At 51.8% G+C, this 23,948-nt stretch overlaps 1 protein-coding gene across 12 annotated transcripts in view; it reads right to left on the bottom strand.

The window, feature by feature from the left end:
* PLXNA2 (plexin A2) overlaps window positions 1–23,948 on the bottom strand; it is a 257,933-nt gene that overhangs the window by 172,944 nt on the left and 61,041 nt on the right. The window contains exon 1 of one of the 12 annotated variants that reach the window (XM_065698051.1): window positions 11,279–11,343. The exons of 9 other annotated variants lie outside the window; for them this stretch is intronic. The gene's annotated coding sequence lies outside the window, so the exon portion shown is untranslated. Of the gene's footprint in view, window positions 1–4,188; window positions 4,222–10,848; window positions 11,098–11,278; window positions 11,344–23,948 lie in introns of those variants that run through there. 2 more of the 12 variants (XM_065698054.1, XM_065698055.1) reach the window with 2 other exon arrangements.

Raw genomic sequence — 23,948 nt, forward strand, 5'->3', positions numbered from 1 at the left:
GGGCTGGAGCAGCTCCGCTCTGGAGCCAGGCTGAGAGAGCTGGGCTGGGGCAGCCTGGAGAAGAGAAGGCTCCTGAAGGGGAGACCTGAGAGCAGCTCCAGTGCCTAAAGGGGCTGCAGGGAACCTGGAGAGGGGCTTGGGACAAGGGCCTGTAGGGACAGGCCAAGGGGAATGGCTTGAACCTGCCCGAGGGGAGACTGAGCTGAGTTCTTAGGCAGAAGCTCTTCCCTGTGAGGGTGCTGAGGCGCTGGCACAGGGTGCCCAGAGAAGCTGTGGCTGCCCCATCCCTGGCAGTGCTCAAGGCCAGGTTGGACACAGGGGCTTGGAGCAAGCTGCTCCAGTGGAAGGGGTCCCTGCCCAGCGCAGGGGTTGGAGCTGGAGGAGCTTTAAGGTCCCTTCAACCCAAACCAGGCTGGGGCTCTATAAAAGGAGACAGGAGAGCTGCAGCACCCAAACCCCACGCGTTCAAAGGTCACTGCGCATCTGTGTGGGAAACACGCCTCGGAGAACGCAGGCTCCTGAAGCCCTGCTCTGTGCCCCCGGCGCGGCAATCGATTGGCAATGGTCACAGCAGCTGCTCCCAGCACCATAGACGGCCCCGGTGCCGGTGGCCATCACCCCTCCTCTGGCCCCTGGCTGCACTCGCCATCACCCGCTCTCCTCACACCGCAGGGTTTGGAGGCATCGGCTGGGTCATGGTGTGACCCAGCAGAGCCTCCTCCCTCCCACCCGCTGCAAACCCCAAGTGCTGTGCACAAGGACTAACAGACACACAGGGACCTGGCTCCCGATGGGAATGAGTTGGAGCCTCTCAGCTGTCTCCTGCCTCTTTGAATTTCAAAGCTGCACTTGTCTGTAGAGCAACTGAGTCATTTCCTTCCTATATCCAGGCTATCGGACTGGATCCAGCAGTGCCTGGAAAACAATAAATCCTTCAAGGCCTTGTGAGGCCATATTTCACAGGAATGCAGCAAGCCTGCCTGCTTGGAGAGCTCCTCACACACTCTTTAATTCAACACTCCTCCGTGGAAGCCAGATCACCCTGGCCCGGGTCCCATCCCTGCTGCTGCTCCTGCCACCCGGAGCAGCACTGGGGCACTGCACAAGCCATGGACCAGCACCTCCTCGTCACCCCAACCAGAGTCATCACTGAGGGGCTGACGGCTGAAGAACTGGTATTGAAATCCCCTTCATTCCCTAAAACATACGGAGGCTCTAGGAGGGAGAGGAGCTACAGCTGAACTTCCACTGACACAACGGGGTTGAGATGCTTTGTCCAAAGCAGCTCCCAAATTTGAGTTCCCATGCAGCTCTGCAGCAAAGCACTGCATTTCCCAGGATCGTTTCGGCGCTGCTTCCATTGTCTTTTTAGATGGCAGGAGCAAAGCCCAACCGACTTACATTAAGATTCACAACACTCTCAACCAAATGACACCACGTGTATGAGAAAAACTAAATGACAAGAAAATTAATAATATATCCTCTTCAGTAACAAGATGGCTAAAGCAGATAGTCTGGCAGAGTGTCATGTTGATAATGGAAACTCGCAGAGAACGTAACAGGAATTGTCGGGGACGAACGAATGAGTCAGTATTTTGCTTTATCTCACGTTAAAATTTACACTGTTTGTGGTAAAACCCTTTCTTTCAGTCTTGGAAGGAGAAGGAAATTAAGCCAAACTGGTTTGGTTTTCAATGGGCCTTTGCAGCTCATGGAGAGGACAGTGCGAAAGCAGGGCTGGTGGGGAAGGTGAGCTGCCCAAAGCGCTGTGCCAGCAGGACTCACACCCAAGGAGAATGGACCTTTACTGACATCAAGAATGGGACCTACATTTTGGACAAGCCTGCAAGGAAAGGAAGGGTTAAAAAAACCCCATTGTGCTGAACTCACACTGCAAAGAGACAAACTCCACCTGCAGAGTCCGTCCAATCCCACCCAACCCATCACTCCCGAGGTGGCATCTCCCGGTGGCCCAGTATCCTGGGCTTGTTTTTCAGAGCAAGTTAAACAACATCCTTGGAAGTCCTTCAGAGAGCCTCTGGCTTTGGTTTCTCCCCGAGAATCTGTTCTAGCACTTCCCAAGTTGTGGCCATTTCCCTGTCACAGAATTTATTTGGTGGAACCGATGGAACAGATTTGCCCCGTCACACAATTTATGCCTTGAAAAGCCAAGTTGCACAAGCACTTGTACCAGCACCTTATTATATCCCAGCGGACAAGCAAAGGGGCTCCTGCCTCTTTCTTCCAGTGAACCCTGGCGTGCTTGCCCGTGCTCCTTGGTTGCTATGAGATTTTAAAGGCAGTTGAAACTTGTTACCACCAAACGGGCTTTTAACACAATTCCTGCTCCATAAAGCTCCTCGTCTGCCATTGGAGCCAAAGACACCACAGCCCGCTGATGAGAGAAGGGCTCATCACTGCTGCTGCGATTAACTCCTTGCGAGCAGCAGAGAGAACCTCACAACTTGGGGGAAAACCAGCCTGCAGCGAACCTTTTGCTGCTGCATCATCTCTCAGCCAAACACATTACTTACTGTGGACGTTTTTCATCCGGCCCTTCCAGCTTCTACAGCACAACGGATGATGCCTCCGTCATGTTACATTGATTTGGAAACACAGAGGGGCAGACACCAAAGGTCACAAGTTTTAGAAGCTTTAGGGCAAACACAGAAACGTTTCTCAATCCGGGGTAGACTTTGAGAAGCTCTTGCTCCCAGTTGGCAAACTGGGAAAAGCTCATTCCACCCCCCCAAGTCCATAAGCAGCATCTTTGGGAAGCACTCAATACACAGCAACGTGATTTTGAAGAACCCTGAAGAAAAACCAGCCCTCTCCAGGCAGTCCTGCCTTTCTGGCTGCCCTACATCTCCCAGAGTCAGTGGCTGAATGAAAGAAGAGATTTAGGCATCCTTGTTTTCACTTGTGCCCTACCTTCAGCACTGACACTTAATAAAAGGAAAACAGCAGAAGACACGCTGAGGTGCCAGCAGTGGAACAGGTACATTGATAAACCAGCGCTCTCTTGTGCCCACGTGGATTTTGATAAAGGAGGTGTCCATTACATCCACACAGTCACTCCTCATCAAAGCCTGGGATAACCAGGATGCTCAGAGTACGCAGAATCACACACAGCATCCCTCGCATCACACAGAACCAGCAACAGCTTACTCCAAGTCGGGGTTTGCTGCCAGGATCAAAGTGTGCTCCTATACCACAGTCAGAGCAGCAGCACCCCATCCCTGCTCAGCCCCTCTCGACACCCCAAGGGCAGGAGCTCCCCTGGTTTAGCTTCAGTGGAGATTTAAAACCCATGAGATGACATATCTTTAGCATAAGAATAATTCAGGCGGTTCGGAAACCTCAGGCATGCTCCTGCTTCCTCCCCACCCCTCCTCTTCGCACTTCCATTAAAAATCAAAAGGAAATTCACAGGCTTTTTTTGTTTAAATAACATCACAGGCTGTGACATAAACCAGCACAGGCAGGAAATATGACCATGAGGGCAGTGCTCCATCCTCCGCTCCTGTCACTGCCACTTTTGGGGGACTTGGCAAATGAATGAGTAAAGGAGACAGCCTGTGTGTTTTATGGAGTTGAACTGTAACATCCCTGTTAAGCAGCCAACTTACCATTGCTCTGCTCTGACATCAATAAATCTGTCCAGCCACGGGGAACAAAGCTCTTCACATGAACTGGCTACACGTGAATCCCTCCGATTTGGCTACCTGGGCAAGCCACCAGCCCGCTGGGGTCTGCCACACTCACTGCTGCCTTTGCAGTAGCCTCCGAACAGTGGGAAATCGCCCATTTCAGCGCTATGACAGGTTTCAACCCTGCACAGCCATTCATTCCAGCACCTGCCTTTCCAACAGCCAGTGCCCAGAACCTCAGCTTCCCGCTCCTGGAGGTGAAACCAGCCCCTTTGGGCTATAAAGAAAACCTTGACAAGACAAACTCTGAGAGCGCCAGCAACTGGGAAGCAAAGAAAAAGAACTCCAAGCCTTGCTTTGGGTATAATTCATCTCAAAACCTCAAAGCTCAAACTCCCTTTTTGGAAGCTCACTCCCAGGTTACCAAACCGAAGTGGAAACCAAGGACAACTCCTCTACACCTACAGTGCCCTTGGCTTGCTGGGTGCCCAGCTTCCTCCACGCCGCGCACGAGGGACCGCTTCGAGCTCACTCTTACCGATGCCATGGAACTGCCAGGGAGGAAACAGCAGACATCAATCTCTGCGGGAGGCGTTGGTCCCCAAGCTCCCCGAGCCTGGAAATAACACGAGGAACTTATTCCACGCTGAGTCAGGGTCTGACGGCAGCTCCTGGCCCAGCCGCGGTGGATGCGCTTCCTTCCCGGCGCGCGTCACGGGCGGCAGAGCAGCGAGCAGCAGCCCAGCGCTGCCCAAGAGGTTTCCTGTTTTCCCCAGTGCCGCGCGGCTTCCCGAGAGATGGGACAGGGAAAGGGGGCTCCAGAGCCTGACACCGAGCTGCTGCAGGAACTAAACTGCCTGGTTTTAAACTGCTGTTAAGAGCCAGCCAGGAGCTGGAAGCAAACTAAGCTGTTTCCTTCAACATTCCCTGCTGTAAGGCAGGGAATGGCCTCTCCATGGACTGCCCCCAACCATCCCTTCAATGGGAAAATGGAGTAAGATTCCCCCGTGCACCCCAAGGGCTTCCTATCCCCCACATCCTGGTACCCCCGTGCTTGAGTTGAGGTCAGGGAAGGTGGAAGCCACTTGTTCAGCACTTCCAAGTCATCACAGAGAAGCAGAGTCTGGGTCCGTGCTCAGCTCCTTCTGCCTATTCCCACTCCTCCGAACAGCCTCCCGCTCGCAACGATTCGGGCTGGTGTAATTGTTCCCGTAGAGGCTTCAGCACCCTAAACCAGCACCTCCCTTTGCTCCCAGCAGCACCAGCGCCCGCGGGACTGCGAGCGCAGCTATGGCGTTACAAACCAGCAGCACCCACCGGGAGAGCCCGCGCTGCTCCGACAGCCACTTACCACGCTCGGGAGGAGGCTCAGCCTCGGCAGCAGCCAGGAAGGAGACTGCCCTGCCCGCCCGGCTCCCGTGCTCCAGTGCCGAGCCCCCGCCGTGCCCCGAGCCCCGTCCTGGGCAGCGCAGCCCCGGGTCAGCCGGCGGCTCCGTTAATGGGCCCTGCGAGAGGAGCGGCGGCAGCGGGAGGAGGCGAGGTGAGAGGTCAGGGTAATATTTACTCAGCCGGCACCTTTCACTTTTACGAAGCGGGGAAGTGGTGTTGGAGCAGGAAAAGGGCTGCGAGGGACGATCCTGCCGGGGAAGCTGCTGCCACACCAAGCACAACACATGGACGGCTCCGGAGAGCCGTGAACACGCCTGGGGATGGGCTCTGGGCTCTTCCCTCTATTGCTGTCAACCACCCCACTGGAGAGGCAGAGGGAATGGCTGGGGTAGGCAGGAGCCAGGTCTCCTGCACTTCAGGACATCCTCCTCCAGACAGGAGCCCATCACACCACGGGGCCATCCCTCCGCACCACGGTATTTATGGAACTCCCGGGAGGCAAGGCACACAGTGCACGGAGCCAGCAGGGAAATGCATCAGCTCGCTCCCAAAACGTCCCCAGGGGACCTCTGTTTCTTGGAAGCACCAGCTCCTCTGCCAAGGGGAGAGATGGGTTCGAGCGTGCCTCCCAGCACGGAGCCAGGGCTGGTCCCCTGTCCAGCACTTGCTGCTGCCCTGGCACAGCAGAGGCCCTGGCTTGGCAGGGCTCTCCCACTCTCACTATCACTCTGTCTTTGGAGCTGATCTGGACTTTTTCATAACGTGACTCTGATGCCTTTTATCTCCTGCTCTCAACGCAATTTTAGCCCAGGCAAAGCAGGATTAAATTTTCATAATACGATACATTTATCTTGCTTTTCATTGCCCCCCTCCCCATCACCACCTCCCAGCTGGAATTCACCCAAACAGAAGCAGCGATTACAGTGAGAAACATGAGATGGGCTCTACCCGATAACGGAGAGGAGGGCACCTCTTTCCCAGCACCCTGTCCCTGGCAGCCCCCTACCTCGCAGCCCCGTATCCAGCCTGAGGCTGACAGCATCACTCAGCCCCTCTGAAACACACAGAGGGATCACAACTGGGAGCCAAACCCCAGCAGGTAACGTGCAGCAGATCAGGGACATCACTGACGTGTGCTGCGCTTGTGTGTTTGGTCAACTTGTGCTTTCTGGTTAAGTCCTACTAGAGCCTCACCCCAGTCTGAGCAGCTCCCAGTGCTTGTGCTCAGGGCACAGTGGGCACAGGAGCCACAGTTCCCTGGATAAGGAGCAGGAATGTCCAAAAAGCACCAAAAGCCTCCTGCCCCCACCCCTAAATGCAAAAGCAGGGGTCAGACCCTAAGCCCCCCCGAGGGGCTCACACAGCAGCCAGAGGCTGCATCCTCTCAGGGCAGCTTTGAGAGTTGCCGGGTTTACGTTCGTTTCCAGTTGGGCTCCGCCAGACTGATCCGGAGGATCCCCTCTAGTGGGATAAGGAGGAATTTCAAGCCCACATCCCACTCCCATCTCCTCCGGAGCTCCGCATCAGCCACCGGCCAGCCCCGCTGCCCAGGCTGGGTGGTGGGCTACAGCTCATGAATTCCTCATCCCGTTTGGCCAGGGCCGGTCGGAATGAAGTCAAAACCAGGCTGGAAAAGGCAGATGCCGGGAGGCAGCGCAGAGAGGAAGACGACAGCAGACATCAAGGGTAAATCCCCTTCACGGCAGCAAAGAGAGGATGACTTCCATCAGCAAAACATCTGCCTTTGGCCATGAGGTGCCACCCAGACCTGGGCCGCACCAGCAAGCCTGGGTGCTCGCTGCAGAGCACAGGCCGGAGGCGGCGTGGCCACTCTGGTTGCGGTGGCACATGGGGACACAGCCAGAAGCACCCACCAGACGCGCTCGTAGCCCATCTCCATCACTAAACCACCCAGTAGATGTTTGTACTTTCACTGCAGGAAAGAACATGAACACAAGCCCCGGGCAGCTGCCGCCGCTGCCCAAGGACAGCAACACTGCCCTCAATTCTGCTTTAGTTCCTGCTTGGTTTTCATCCCAGAGGCTCTCTCTGCACCACTTCTGCAGACAAAAGAGCCCGTGGCCTCCCCAGACCAAACCACCTTCACGCCTCACCCAGCCAAGCCGTGCCCTGGGAAGGAAGGTGGGCACCCGATTAGCGGAGCTGAGGAGGTCACACATGGGATGCTCTCGGTGATCAAGACACATGAGATCCAGCCATCGGCGCTTGTGGCTCAGCCCCAGGAAGAACTCAGTGGCACCTTTTCCCCCTTGGTTCCCCCTTGCCCTCCCCTTTGCTGTTGTGGCGGTGGCCTCCTAGCCAAGCTGGTTAAGAGATTAACACTCTAAAAACCACATTTACTCTAATTAGCCATGAAATCTTTGTAACTAAGTGAAAAAATGTTTCCCTTGAGGGATTTTTGTCCATTCATCACTGTTTGAATTGCCAGGGAGAGGAAGGGGGGGAGAAGAGAAAGAGGGGAGGGGGAAGAGAGGGAAAAAATCCCTCAGATCTAATGAATTAATAGCAGAATGCCCTGGGGGAGCCGCAGGCTCCTACCAAACACGGGCACCTCAAAGGGGGCTTTTCACAGGCTCTCCGAGGGGATGCTTCTGGATTATTTTGAGTTAACAGACTGTAACACAAGGCTCTGCTCCCCCTGCGAGATGGGCAGCTTGGCCACAGCTCTGTGCTCCTCTGCCCAGGGAGGGACAGACCAACACTGGGTCCGGCTGTGCATGGGGCCGGGGCTCTGCCACAGCACAGCCGGTGCCCCCCAGCTTCGATTTTACTGGGATAAACATCTTGGAGTTAGGTGGGAGGAGAAAAGGGGGGGGGGAGCAGAGAATCTTGCCACAACTTAGGCCCATAAATATTTCATATCGCTGGAATAAGAACGATTATATTCCTGCCAGCACTTTTCTTGTGTATTTTAAATGTGTCACCGCCTTCTACTTTCTCCCCCGTTTGTGTTTCTTGTAACAGGCCCATGAAATAAAGATTAGCTGAATAATCAAGAGTGTTTAGAAATGTGAAGGGGCCTGTCTCAGGAGCACTGCGTGCTCAGGTTCAGCACTGCTTCACCCCCTCCCTTTTTAAGGATGCCAAACGCAGATGGGGGATGCAGTTTTCGCACGCCGGAGCGGGAGCGAGCGCGGTGCCCGAGCGTGCAGGGACGAGGCGAGCGGAGAGCGCACACGCTTCCCCCGTCAGAAATGACAGCCTCAGCGCCGGGCAGGAGAGGGGGGCACTCTCCCCACGTTGCATATTTATTGTTCAAACTGCAGAGGGGCCAATTAAACCAGCTTGATCATTGCTGTGTTCAAACAGACGCGTGGCTGCTCCGAGGAGAGGGGTGAGGGAGGCAGGTGTACACGTTCCTGGTGTGGTACCCCGCAGCCCGCTCCGCCGAGAGCCACCGAAACAACCACGGCTGAACAAAAGCTGCTTCAAAGATGCAGCTCCCACAGGGATGCGCTGGGTTAGCGCCCAATGGCAAGCACAGCCTTCCCCTTTAAGCCTTCTTGCCCCGTGAATATTCGCTTTTGCTCTCTTTCCTACTTCGGGTCTTCATATAAGCTCTTACCTTAAGTCTTCTTGCCCTGTAAGTATTAGCTTTTGCTCTCTTTCCTAATTCAAGTCTTCATATAAGCTCCCCTTAAGCCTTCCTGCCCCATGAATATTACCTTTTGCTTCCTTTCCTACTCCAGTTCTTCACACGAGCTGCCTACGCCATGAGACAGTCTGCACCCACATCTCGCCCTAGCTCTTGGGCAACTATTCCAAGACATGCTCGAGACTCCCACATTTAGCTGCAATAGGAGTTCCTGGAGTAAGTTCTGGAAAGCCCTGCAGAGGTAGTTAAAGGGGAGATCTCGGGAAGATGCTACAAATCACAGGTTTCCCCCAGACACCACACGGCCTGCCCAGCAAACGGCTCCAAATGTCATTTCCATTTAGCTGCTTTGCAAGCCAATTTGTCACATACTAATGCAATTTGCTGAAGAGAGCTAAAGAGCACAGGGCAGCAGCAGACCCCTCTTCTCCAAGCAGGCGCAGTCAGCCGGGATCCGTGTGTTCCCTTTCGCATCCAGCTCAAGTTCCCTTGTGCTCAGAGGGAGAGGAAGCTCAGGGTTAGCACCAAGACCAAGACCCAGCGTGGCACGAGCATAGGGAAGCACCGTTTCTATCATCTTGGTGGATGGTGTGTAGATCTTATGTAGCATCTGTTACCTGTTTCCACCACACAAACTTGTTATAAGCTGGGGGGAACTCCACAGTTAATTACATCAAACACCACCATAAAGTCAATGAAGAGTAAATGGGGTTATTTTATCTTCTTGCAACAAGCACTGTGGCTATGGTTAGAAGAGTTGAAGATGACTGGTTTGCTAGATAAGCCATTTCACAACAGTTGTATGTTCCCGTTAGTCATCACCTGCGCCAAGTTTTTTAAATCAAAGCTATTTTAACCGGTTCCCTGCACCACCCCAAAATATCACTTTAAGCTTTGAGCATCCTCAAAGTGACAACAAATGGCAAAAGGACAGCAATAAAGACCAAAAACCCATCATGTTTTAAAGGATCCGACACTTCTGTGCTAAAGGAAAGAAGCTGAACAGCTGCTCTGAAGACAGCACAGATTTCTTCCAAGGCATCTGTCTTTCAGCTCTAAAGTAGGTCATTTGATTTAACTTTTAGACACCGTATCAATGAAGCCATCCAAAGAATGAGGGACAAGACCATCTCCCGAGTCAGCTGCGATCTATTAAACACATTCAAGCCACCAGCAAAGCATCAAGTGCTCAGCAAACAACAGGGAAACCCTGTCAGCAGCAGGTTTTCTCATCATGGTACTCGGCAAACTTCGCATTCTTTCACCGCCAAGCCAGTCCCCTGAACTGCCGGTCACCGATATACAGAGCCTTTTTTCTCTACCACTTACTATTCACCTCATTTAATATTAACCTATTGACTTTCTGATACCCCTCAGAGCACAGATTAATTGAGCATCATTCACTTCACCTACGGGAAGGTGAAAGCGTTGGCCACAGCTTAAAGGGAGATAAAGCCCGTAATGCCACGGAGGTCACAACAGGAGGGGACATCCACGGAGGTCACAACCGGAGGTCACAGTGTGGCCCCTCCAGTGCTCGCACAGAGCAGCTTCAGCTCTCGACAGCATCCACCAGCTCCAGGGCTGGGGAAACTCACCATCACACTGAAGTAAGGATTCCCCCGAAGGGGCATTCCCTTCCCTCCCCACATCCCCTTTCAGAAAGGGTCTTGCGAGGATTTAGGGAAGTGTTAACGGGGATTTTATTCCCCAACATTCCGGGTGTTTTCAGCCCCTCCTTGTCAACAGTAACTTTTTATGGAAATGAGTTGATTCTGGTGCATTGACTGCTCCAGACCGTGACTGAGCGGTAACGAATGACAACGGAATTAACGAGCGCATCCATCCCCGCTACAGCCTGTGCCTGGGCGCAAAACGGAACCGGGGGAAGAGGGGGGGGGGCTGGTGACCGGGAGCGGGGAGCTCAGAGGCGTTTTTCCAGCCTCCCCTCGGCAGAACCTCCCCGGGCTCGCCCGGTACCGCGGCAGGGCCGGTGCCGCCGCGCACCGCCCGCGGGCTGCAGCCTCCGGTACCTCCCTCTTCGGGCAGTCCCGGGGAAGAGCCCGCGGTCGCTTCAGGGCTGGGGAGAGAAGAACGAGCCCCGACCTCCTCCTCCCTGCCGGACCGGGCAGCGGGGATGCCCCAGGGAGCCGCAGCCCCGGGGACGCTCCGTAGCCCCGGCCACTCACTCACCAGCCCTCGCAGCTCCGGTGCCGCCCGCCTCCTCGGGGTGCCGGCTCACGGCGGGGTAATCCACCCGGCTCCCGACACCATGGAAATCCAGGGCCGGGTGCCCGCTACTCCGCCGCCTTCCCGCAGCCGCTCAGCCTCCCCCGGCCCGGCTCGGCTCGGCTCGGCTCAGCTCCGCCGCCCGCTCATGCCCCCGCAGCCCCTGCCCGAGCACGGCGGCGAGCCCCGGCTCCCCTCCGCCGCGCCGGCATCCGCCCGCCGCCGAGCCCGGGCGCGCTCCCCGCTCCCCGCCGCGCTCCCGCCGCCGCCGCACCGCCCCCGATCCACGTTTAACCCTTCCGCAGCCTCGGCGGCGGGGAAGCACCGGGAAGCCGCGGCACCGCAACGGAACAAAGCCCCGGAGCCGAGCGGGGAGCGCGGCTGCCGCACTCACCTCGACGGCTGCGCACCCCCGGCCGCGCTGAGCGAGTCACCGGCTCCCGCACCTGCGCCCTCCGAAAGGCTCCCGCACTTGGTGGGTTGCAGCCTCTCATCAGCGCTGGGAGGGAGGGGAATGGAGCTCTTCCTTCCCCCCACCCCCCGCACATCCCTTCCCCGCAGGCTCTGGTGCGGACACTGGCCCCTAAGCGCTCCGTGCCTCAGTTTCCCCATTTATGTCAACGCCATTCGAGTTGACAGCTCAGCTTTGTACCAAAGTCACATCGCCTACAGCAGAGCAAAAGTTGTGTGTGCGCTGCGGTCTCTGAAGCCACCAACGCTCACACCTCCTGGCTTGCCAAAAGCTGTGCAAGACCAACCACAGTGGCCACAGGCAGCTGGGACAAGGAGCCCAGTGACCACCCGCTGCTGAGATCCAGAGGATCCCTCCTTGGGATGGAGCAGCTCAGCACAGAGCCCCTACCTGGCCTCGCTCAAGTGTTGGAAAAATACCTGGAAGCTATCAGGGTGCCCACCCCAGAGCCACACTGGTTACCTGCCAGGGCCTGGGAATGCCAGAGAACAGGGAGGCAGAACCAGATCCGCTAGGACAGTGTGGCCCCAAAACCCCAGCAGCACCACGGTCCAGCTAAACGTGCCCCAACACTGCAGCACAGGAGCAATTCTGAGGAGCCCAACTGGCGGAGGGAATCGATAACATGATGGATGGCTGTCTTCATCTCCTGTCATCAAGGATTTTTTTACTCCACATTGCAATATTTGAGAGGGAAAATTACAGCCAGAATCCTGGGCCTCTGCCACAATAAACCCAACTGACTAAACTGACCCAAGAGCAGGCCTGCAGAGGGGAAGACACAGCTGCTGTTGGGTTTGCTGCCTGCCTTGGGTACAGGGTTCAGAAGCCTCTTGTGTGGGGTCGGGCAGGGAATGCCTCTGCACCCCACCGTGCTCTGGATCTTGTGCTTTTCCCCTTCAGGAGGGCTGTAAACCAGTGCCTGTGCTGCCCCCTCTCCAGGGAGACCAGTGCCCGTGTCTCCCTCCCCATCCTCACCACATTCATGGTCCTTCAGGAAAGGGTTTCTTTCCCAATAGTGCCTGCGCAACCATCTGCGGAGCACAGGCAAAGCTCCCTCCGCATCCCAGTCAAGTCACTCCCATGGAAAGCGTCCCCTCAGCTTCTCTGGAAGCTCCAGAGCGGGGATTCTGACATCCCGGGAAGACACACAGGTTGCAGCTGTTCAGCTCAGGCAAGGAAAACAGAAGACACTCAGTGGATGGCAGCACTGGCTCCTTAGCAAGCTTTTCTCTTTTGCTGTCTCTAATACACTTACTGTGCCGAGCATTCACAGTGATTACAAATACCATCCTTGGTAAAATGCACATCCCACTAATGCTGTTTCTCCTTCTGCAAAGTCCGTATGAGGCAGTCAGAGCATCCCAACAACCATTTCTCTCCTCTTGCATCCTGCCTTCTGTTAATTAATGGTCAATTACATTCCTGTATGGAGAGTCCAGCACAAGCTCATTACAGGATTGCTCAGCTGGGGAGCAGCCCTGAGACTTGTGGAGTAGCTCATGCACAGGGTACGAGAGCAAAGGGCTGCTCCAGCATGTGGGGAGTGAAACAGAACAGGTGGAGATTCATCTGGGTTTGCACAGGTGATGGATGCGCTGCTGGGCTGAGGAGCTGTCTCCATGCTTTAAATATCAGCAAGCTCCGTGCTGAAACAGCTCCGGGAGAAATCGCACAGTCCCAGACTGGTTTGGGCTGAAAGGACCTCAAAGCCCATCCAGCCCCAACCCCTGCCACGGGCAGGGACCCCTTCCACTGGAGCAGCTTGCTCCAAGCCCCTGTGTCCAACCTGGCCTTGAGCACTGCCAGGGATGGGGCAGCCACAGCTTCTCTGGGCACCCTGTGCCAGCGCCTCAGCACCCTCCCAAGGAGATACATTTTTCCTAATACTCAATCTAAATCTCCCCCCTTCTGTGGATATTTGCCGTCACCTTTTCCTGGAAAGGGTGATGGGCATAATCCTGGAATCGAAGTCTGGAGCCGTAACAGAAGGACAAACCTGCCACTAGTTCAATCAAATACACATAGTGACAAATGCACAGACATGCCCGTACACGTAAGCGCAATCCTATGCCCACAAAGCTCCACGCAACCTCTGCACACATGCATATTTATGCACAAAACCACAAACTAAACCAGGAGTGCAAATACCAGTCCATGTCTGACAGTCCCTGTATGTATCCAAGCCAGGGCAGGAAGGGCGCTGGGATGCACAACTAGCATCTACCTGGGTTCTTTGGCAATGGGGTCACCAACACACACCCACAGCTTTGCCGAACAGACCCTTGGCACTGCCCTCATCCTATCTCCCAGAGAGCTCTGGGCTTCACCATGAAGCAAACCAGGAGCTCAGCACCGGCTGGCCAAGCAGGGAAGATGGGCTCTAAAGCCTCTTCAAACTCTCGGCGTTCAACTTCTCACCCCCATTTCCTCTGCCACGGGACTCTTTGCCGAGCACTCCTGTTCTGCAGGGCAGGATCTGGACTGCAGATGACAAAGCAGTCTTTAAGCAGCTGGTGAAGCAAAGCACCGGTGAAAGATCGCTCTCTGTTTCTAGCCTGTGTATGCACAATTTCTCTCTGTCCTCATCTTTGATAAACGTCCTTGCTTCAGAGCGCAGGGGTCATGAATCTGTCTGAGCCATAAGAAGCAACGAGCCTTTCTATCCTCCCAGCATCAGCGCTTCATATTCGCTCAAAGTCCTGGACAACCCGGCTTCATACATTGCCTCTGGCACTTCTCTTGGTGCCCACAGATGCAGCAAGACCTAACATCAGTACTTGCTCTGCATTTGCCATTCCCAGGGTGATACAACAGACTCTGCTCTTCCCTGCTTTCTAAAGTGGGAAAATATCCTGGGTTTTTTTCTCTGTGCCCATTTAGGACAAGCCACTGAGTTTAGGAAAGCCCATCCCTGGCCTCTGATCGCCCGGTAGGACTGGCTCAGAGCAGCAGCTGAGCTGAGCGAGGGGAAGAGCTCCATCTATAGGCACCATCCATAGGGACCGCTCAGCATCTCTAGAGCGCAGGTGCCAGCGGCTGACAGCTTCTAGTTCCTCGCATCATATCTATCCATGCAATATGCAGCAGAGCTAATAATTATTCAGCACTAATCACTACAATAGAAGAATCACAGGCAGTTATTTAGAAATGATTGTTTCCACTCAGTTATTACCTATGACAGTGAAAGGAAATATCAAATAGTCAAACCCACATGGATATGGGAAGCTGAGTGAAAGATCAATGGGAATTCACCCAGCACTTTCTGCTATTCTTCCTCTTTAGAAGAACCTTGTCAAGTCATTTGCTTCTTCTTGCTGCTGTTTATAACACCCGCTTCAAAAATGAGAAGGATTTTCCTTTCCCTAACGCACCTTTTCCTTTCCCCCCCATAGATCTTCCCATGAATGCGAGCTTCGGTTCCTGCCTCTGGATCCCCTGGTTTGAACTGAGCTGAAGTTAACTCACAACCATTTCTTCTTTCTAGAACAAACTCTGTTTTCACTAAGGGCAAGGGCAGGAGAACAGAAAGTCCCCGAATCCCGAGTTCCAGAGCATCTTGTTACTGTCAAAACCGCAACTGCCGACAGTGTTTGTGCTGAGGTTGTGCCAGAAATTGAAGGCGCAGACAATATGCCATTTTTAATTGTCTTCCTACAGCTAAGAACTGCCTCAGCTGAAATCAAGGAGATCATACAGGGGAGAGCACAAAAGTAACCCTGCGAAGATACTAGCAATAGTGATTTAGCCAAACCCAACAGATCGCAACATGAAAACATTGCTCACACTGGCCCACAGGCAGAAGGCAAGTGGATTGCTTTTTCCTACCCCTTCCTTTGGCTCCACAGCGTGACCACCCAGGGTCTAGGCACAACGCAACTCCCATCTCTCTTTAAAGAGAAACATCCCGCTGCATCCCTGCGTTCCACATCTCCCTTTGAATGTACTGCTAGAAACAGGGAGAGGTTTTCTATCGCAGTCATTAGCTAAGCAAATTGTTCAAACCAGGGTTGTCTGAAGAGGTTGTCAGCTCTTTGTGGCACTCTGGTCTCGCTCCGCAACACAACGGCTTTCAAAAGCATCGCCAAAGTGATGCGCAAGCCCCTCGCCATCACACGGATAAACGGAGCCGGAAAAGCCACTGGATACCCAGGAACAGGGAGCAAGAACCTTCTCCTGAGACAGGCCACGGGACTGGGCATCCATCCATCACTTGTAGGATCGATACCTGCCCCAGCTGCTGACCCATGATCCAGATGTGGCCCCTCCAGCTGCCAAGCGATGCTCGAGGCTGGGATGTGCTTTGCTGGAGCGTGGCAGGGCTGTGTGAGGCCAGGCTGCACCTCCACCTCCAGACCATGGCTGCACGGGGTGAGCGATTACAGCCCATTGAGCCAATTATCGACCCTCTAACGAAGGAGACTCTGCACAGCCTTTGACATGAAACAGAAGACCAGCACTACGCCAGCCTGTCACGTCGAGAATTTACAGCTTAATGATTTCCTAAGGGCCAAATCCTGTTCTGACACGCTTTGCCATCGATCAGAGGCACGTTCTGCAGCAAGGAAGTGACAATTCCCTGCTTGTGGGATCACTTCAGAGCTGCTCACCAGCACCAGCCTGGTCTGTCTCCAACTTGCTTGTGTTCAGTGGCTGAAGCAGATGCAGCGCGAGAGACCCCGGGTTTTATTGTCACTGGTTCATCTGCCTTATTAATTATTCACTAATGACACAGTTACAAACAAACCCACTGTGCCTGAGGCAGCGTCTGATGATTTCCTGTCTGGGTTTGTTCTAAGATCAGGGGAAAAGGTCCTTACACCCTGAATCCCAGGTACACACAGGCACCACCAGTGTTATTCCAAGATGTCGGTGACCAACACGGTCCTGTTGCTCACCATCTCCATCCCAGACCATTGATACTGAGCCCTTGGGGCTACTTTCAACATTCCCAGCACCCATGGCTAGGAGATGCGCAGAAATCCTTAAAAAGTGCAGGTTTTCCAAGATTTTGGCTCTAAATAGCTACATCTGAATTCCCTCAGGACCTGCTGAAGTTTGTCTGCAGGGTTCCCACCTCCCCAGTACAGGGAAGGGGTGCTTTGGGGGGGAGAAGCATCTCCACAACTTAGTTACTCTCCCTGTGAAGCCTAAAAGGTGGTCGCTGTGATTAACATGCTGCTTTAGCAATAAATCTCCGAAGCATGCTCACGGCAGCATGTGCATTGGAAATCTTTAGTTCCTTCATCATAAAGAAATGAGTATTTCAGGCTTCCCGTCCTAATGAACATAAACCATGGAGCCTACTGTCAAACATGCTGTGGCTCTGCCTTTTATTCTCCAGTAATCTTTGTGATTTTCCTGAAGGCGATGTGTATTACTGACAATGCCAAACCAACTTAAATGCAAACCTACATTATTTTAAGCCCTATTTTCATCTCTTTTCCCCCACTTGTCTGAGGAGACGGAGATTTTCCCCTGCATAACGGGTGGGATGGGGGTGGAACTGGAAATCCTTTGATTCGTGGATCTGTGAGTGTTAATCTGCTGCTGCAAATGCTGTAGTTTGTGAGTGAGGAATGTGGAGCTTGAAGCCTGCTTATCGTTCCATAGCCTTTGCAGTGCTTCTTAGGAGTTTTTTCAGGAGAGGGAGGGAGATGGCCACACTCAAATGCAAACCCAGAACTTTATAGAAACTCCTCTGCAGGGAGTTCAGCCCAAGCCAGAGAAAGGCAGAACAGGTACACACACGTTCCTTTTAAACACTCTTATGTCCATCTTGCTCCAATCACAATCTACACACACGTTCCTTTTAAACACTCTTATGTCCATCTTGCTCCAATCACAATCTACACACACGTTCCTTTTAAACACTCTTATGTCCATCTTGCTCCAATCACAATCAATACAGACCACCAAAGGGGAAAACCAACAACAAAAGACAACTTCAAGAGCACCAACCTCTTAATTTACCTAATTAAGGCAATAAAGGTGGCCCATTTCAGCAGGACACCTTTCCATCTCATCATCTTCTCCAGAATCTCCTTCTCGCTCTCTCGGCGCACATGTGCCCACGTGCACCATGCAGCGCCTGGGTGAGGAAATCACAGCTTCATACCTCCAGGGAGATGTTCTGCCGGAGAGCAGGCACCAGGGCTTCCCTCTCCTGCCTTCCCCCAGCACACCACCTCTGCAGAGAAGGCTGCCCTCACTCACAAAAGACGTATCAGACAGCATGATTTATTTCACGTGTGATTATTGCAGAAAGGTCTTCGGTTTAATTGATGTATTGGATCATGTATGATAAGTGTATCCAGGGAGTTTTCACATCACAGGCAGATGTATAGAGAAGGACCTCCTCTGGTTCTTTTCTTTGCCTCAATACCCAGCAAGGGGCCCTGGAATATTGAGGGATTAATGTCACAACAGAGGGAAAAAGTCTGCCATTCAATCCACTTCAACATTTTATTTCACCAGTGCACCAATTAAACATTCCCTGTCTGAACAGACCATGGATTAAAGCAATGGCAATGCTGAAAAAAATAATCATCTCTTTGGAGATCTGTCTATGGACGGATCTTTTCTCTCAAATGATCAAGGAAAATATATGAAATTGAACAAAAAAAAAGACCTCTTAGAAGTAAACTTTTGGGCTACATGAATAATTTTTCCTTTCCTTGTCTGCACTCCCTTTCATGAGCTTCTTTTGCTTTCACTGGCACCTTCTCCCTTGCAGCCCATTTGCATTGCGTTAATTAAAGGGAGCTGCCGGGGTTCAGATGAAGCCTTTCAGAGCCCGAGCACTCAGCACTGGGAGAAGGGGATGAAACCACGCTCTGCTCCAATGCAGACAGGCCTGCCTCCTGATGGGGGCAACCCCAGGAAGCCCTCTTCAGCTTACACCAAAGAAAACACGGGATTCCCTCCAGCAAGAGCCCTGAGAGCTCTTCCAGGCTGCCTCTGTTGAGCTGCTGGTGTCTTCACAAGCTGGGTCGGTTTTCAGAAGTTCCCTTCGCACTAAAAAAGGACCCAAACCACCATTTTTTCCTCCCAAAAGGCCACTCGAAGCAGTGGCAATGGCACCTCCCCTGTGCCAGCATGGTGGGCAGCATGCCTTTGCTGCTTGGGATCTGTGATGATGTACTGGGGAATAAAAGAAGAACAACCCCCCTGCCCAAGCCCCTGTGTTACTCTTATGCCATGACTGATACCAAGAACAGTGCCATGTGGGCTGCAAGCTGTGCACCCGCTGGTCATCTATTTAAGCAAAGCAACTCACAATTTCAAATTGATAGGAACTGACTAGATCAAAGGGAAAAAAGGAGCCCAAGTGTGGTATTTTTCCCAACTCAAATCGCTGCAAAACTGTGCCAAGACCTACTTCCAGCAACTCTCTCTTTATTTGGATAAGTGGAAGTTTTAAATGAGAAAGTTTTCCTTGGCAAATATGTATTGGCAGCAGAACTGGACCAGTTAAATATACCCAGCCCAGACAAAAGAAAAACGCTGTTTCTAATTACAAATGCTTATATTTTTTCTGCTCTGTGATTTCTGACGTTGCCTGGGCCAGAGGTTTAGCTTGGGGAGAGGGGAAAGGGGAGGGGGTAACCAAATACACAGATTTGTCAATATCTGAGCGACATCTCCGAATTCCTCAGCACCACTGGCGCCGCAGCATCCTCGGGCTCCATCTCCTGTGGCATCTTCAGGCCTCAAATCACTTCAAGTTACTCACGATCACTCAAAACCAAGCCTAGAGCTCATTTCCCTGTCAGATGGGGTAATTCCCATGCAAGCAGAGCCCATACTTTGGGCCTGCCCATCCAGGTGGTGGGCCAGGAGACCTTGTACCCCTTGGCAGGATTCCCATGATGGCGAGCGCCTTCCCACTCTTGCCTCTAAGGATGCAGAGAACAACGGAACTCCTTCACAGAACTCCTCAGCCTAGAAGTAATTCAAACTAAGTAAGAAGAGACTTGAGCAAACCATCCATAAATCCGCATCATAGAATCCTAGAATGGCTTGAGCTGAAAGGGACCTTAAAGCTCCTCCAGCTCCAACCCCTGCACCGGGCAGGGACCCCTTCCACTGGAGCAGCTTGCTCCAAGCCCCTGTGTCCAACCTGGCCTTGAGCACTGCCAGGGATGGGGCAGCCACAGCTTCTCTGGGCACCCTGTGCCAGCGCCTCAGCACCCTCACAGGGAAGAGCTTCTGCCTAAGAGCTCATCTCAGCCTCCCCTCGGGCAGGTTCAAGCCATTCCCCTTGGCCTGTCCCTACAAGGCCCTTGTCCAAGCCCTTCTCCATCTTTCTTGTAGCCCCTTAGGCACTGGGAGCTGCTCTAAGGTCTTCTCAGAGCCTTCTCCTGTATCTTATTCTATCAGTTATTTCTTCTATGGCATTGGACTCCAATGTGGGAGATACTGGCTGCCCACTTAGCGCTAATGGCACTTGCCATGAACAGTAAGAATTTACTTTCTATTAACGAGGCTTTAGAAGGAATTACCCCAGCATGCTGCAGTCAATGTTTCATGGCAGAATCCCAGCTGGGTCTATACTCTGCATTGGTAAGCTCTGGGCTGTATTTCATTACAAGGTATTTCTTAGTGAATAGCAGAAGAGACACCAGCATCCCTTGGCAAACAAAGAAACATATCTAAACAAAAATAGCTAAACAAATCTAAACAGAAATACGAGACCACAGCCAGGAAAACCGAACGCGCTGAACACTGAGGAACAAAGGAAACAGGAACCATTTGTTACCGAATAAAGGAACTGGAAAAGAAAGTCTTTGACAGTAAGGGAGGACGATTTGCTCTCATGGGCCAGTGAACATCTAAATATATACAAGCTGTTCGCAGCAGACTGATTGCAGCTAGGCCATAATGCTATTGTACATGCTCTAAAAGAAATAAAGGGGGGGAAAACCACTAAAACAGAGAGGTACTTCAGAAACAGATCTCGGGCTCTTCATTAAGGATGATTATTTTAGTGAAATCTATTTTTCTCCTCTCTTATTGCCATGTTTTCTTTCATGTTAATTTTGTGTCTGTTTAAAGTTGAATTCCTTGATCTGCAATATCTTTTAGCTTTAATTTTTTCCCTTTCTTTTTCTCTTACCAGTGAAATGAATTCAAATCATTTGCATTTATTGCAGAGAACATACAGCCTCATCTGTAGCCTTTAGTCTGACTGAATTGCTTTTCTGCTTCACAAGGCACATAGTGTAAGCTGGAGCGTGCCCCCTCGCCACTCTGGTACAGCCAGAAACAATCTGGTTGGCACTTCCGTGTTTCTCTATTACGTATCATATTGACCATATATGAAATAAATAAGCAAAATTATATTATTGGAAGCAATGATCTGATGAACCTATGGACCAAATGAAGCACTTGGTAGAGACTTGGAAAAGAGCAGCAGTTTGCTCTTAACCATTTCCAAAGCTGATTTTCCTTACAAATAGGTTTCTCATCAACCTTCACACCCTAGAGAGAGCACTCGTAGACCTCCTTTGAAACTAGGTGTATTAGATATGGATGCTATGCCAAATCTAACATCTGTGTAAGTATATACTTCAATTTCTTTACTTAACTTTAAAGGCTTCTTTAAAAAAACACTGTATTGGTTTCATGGGTTTAGCTTCAAGCGACCCAAAATACTCAAAGAGAATCACGACACCGGAAAACAGAGCTGGCTTTAGACCAGGCCTATTTGTTTAAATACATGTGTCAAAACTATGGCTATAAATACAGAGAATTTGCACAGCTTCTATTACATTATCATCTCTCATGCTACAGGAACAATATTCTTCTGTCAATCCTATATGGCAAAGTGGTAACTGCTGGAGCCAAGGGAAGGAAACGGGAAGCCCAGATTCAGACAATACAGAAACTGACCTCAACAAATAAATCATTAAAACATTAAGCTTGTTCCAAGTGGTTCTCTGCAGCTCTAAAGTCCCAAGCGTTCCATTTCTCCACCCAACCCCAGCTCCACAGTCTCTCCCTTGGAGAAACTGGCTTTGGAGCAGAGATGATGAAAATCACTTGGAGAGATTTAGATGGACAACAGGGGTAGATCCCTAAAGAGAAAGCACGCTAAAGTGTGCGCTCATGTTTAAGCACGTTCAGTTATCTCCAGCAGACGCTACACCCCTTTTTGAGTAGAGATGGGCTTGAGCACGTGGCTGAGGGCATTGCAATTCGGGTCAAAGCGGAGAGGCTGATGCACCCCAAGGTGGGTCCAGTGCACTGCCACCAGCCAGGACCCATTGCCTGATGCCGTTGAGGGGGCAGCGTACAGGCCAAGGCTGATCCTCTCCCAATTCTTTATCAGCATTATCATCAGCAGCAGATGCTGCTGCAGTCAGATGGAAACAACACAAGGAACTTTCCACATGGCGTCTAGTCAAAGACAGGAAAAAAAAAAAAGAGGATCTGCTAGAGGCTGGCTGGGGATACAGGGGAATCTCACTGCGGGAAGCAGACGCAGCTGTTTTCAGGTCAAGCCTTCCCCGCTGTAGTGCCATGTATGCCACAGTCCCAAAGTGTTTTGGGTGCAGAAAGAAGGCCTGGTTGCGCCTCTCCAGCTGAGAGCTGCTGTAGCTATTTCATTGACAGAGAAGCACAAAGATTGAGGCAGGGAAGTGACAGCAGGAGGGATGCAGACAGGAGGAAAATCTGAAAGTCTTGGCAATAATCTCATTGCATATTCTGTACTTGCGATCTAATGCCACGGGATTCACGTTTCCTGTAACTTCCAAGCTGACATGTTTAGAAGTAGCATTCACAATACCTCAAGTGGCAATATCTTGGTCTTAATCCTTCTTTGCCTATCTGTCTCTTTAAGCGCGGTGCATCAGCCACTTAACCATGTGAGATTCTTTACAACGTCACTGAGATCCAAACCCTCTCCCTTGGTGTCAAGCTCCCACTAATGACCTCAGCTCCTCCTCGGACAGCCCAAGTGCAGAATTCCATGAGAAATCGGTGTGACTGGGGAAAGACATCAAGCATCAAGCATCCCAGCATCAAGCATACCCAATAGCTGTAATTCAACACTGTGTAGGCTGTGTATTGGCTGTCCGTCCTTGGGTTCAGTCCATGAACAAACTGCAGACACACAGACTGCTCCCCCAGGTGTGACCGCAGTCTTGGGGAACACGAATACACCGATCGAGCTCACCTCTCTTTGCAAGAAAGCCAATCGAAGCTGGCTTTTCAATGTGCAAACAGTATAAACCCTGCATAAAAAGGGAAAAGGTACAGCCAAGACATCAGCTTTTTAACAGCTGTTTGTAAATATGTCTAATAACTCATCCTGTCAACACGCTCCCTTCTCCATTACAAAGAAATATTCATCCATGGTATTCCCAGTGCTGACAGATCCATTTCCTTAATGAAATACAGAGTTTACTTTACAAAGTTTAATTGCTCCAAGAACCGTGTCAGGTTTCTTTATTCAACCTGTGGTCCCGAAATCCTTCCAGCTCCCACGTACAACCAGTAAAGCAGTTAATAGAGCTTTTGCAGCAGTGGCTTAGCAGGTAAGCCACCTTTGAGCAATAATCCCAGCAAATACAGATGGAGATGCCGGAATCTTGTGCTTTCTAGGAGTATAGGTGTTAAGTAATAGGAAATTCAGTCCTACTAATTGACTGAGCAGGGGATTTCTACAGGGAGCACCTACAGCATTGAAATCAAGTCATTGACTATATTTCTTAGATATGAATGGCTGCAGCAGGAATATGCAGCGAGAAATGCTGAGCTGGAAAAGGAACAAACTGGATGAGAAGTCATCAGGATGATGGAATGGATGGAGTAATCATTGTACAGGATTATAGGGATGAACCGTCATATCAGCAATGCACACAGCAAGTTTCTGATGTTTGTCAGCATTCACCTTTTATCCATTAAATCTGCGGAAGGATGAAATTACTGAATCCCAGACTGGTTTGGGTTGGAAGGGAGCTTAGAGCTCATCCAGCTCCAACCCCTGCCATGGGCAGGGACCCCTTCCACTGGAGCAGCTTGCTCCAAGCCCCTGTGCCCAACCTGGCCTTGAGCACTGCCAGGGATGGGGCAGCCACAGCTTCTCTGGGCACCCTGTGCCAGCGCCTCAGCACCCTCACAGGGAAGAGCTTCTGCCTAAGATTTAAATGTCTGCAGAGTCTCTGCAGCCCCCATTCTGAGTTAGCAAAGGAGAACCCTCCATTTTCCCATCTGCAAGGTGCCTGAACCTCCTCAGGGATCTCAGACCATGTAAAACCACTCCCAAGTGGGGCAGAACCCAAGGTGTGTTTTAGGAAAGAAATCACCATGCACAAGACCTGGACACTGCAAAGCTCATTTCTGTTCAAATTCCCAGCTAACGGGGTCCCCAGTGCGTGTGTGTGTCTTCCCAAGATGGAAATGGCAAGCTATGCACACACACACACACACACCACTAGCAACCTAATCTGACCCCTACCAAATGGGGAGATCTTTAAATCAAAGCCTGAAAACAAATCGCTGAGCAGATAGCGGTGGGGTGATTTTTGAGAGATGCTCAGAACTGTTACAAAGAGCTAAACAAACTCATTTAAGCATGATCCCT

This window comes from Lathamus discolor, chromosome 19, assembly GCF_037157495.1.
Source record: "Lathamus discolor isolate bLatDis1 chromosome 19, bLatDis1.hap1, whole genome shotgun sequence".
Classification (NCBI taxonomy): Eukaryota; Metazoa; Chordata; class Aves; order Psittaciformes; family Psittacidae; genus Lathamus; species Lathamus discolor.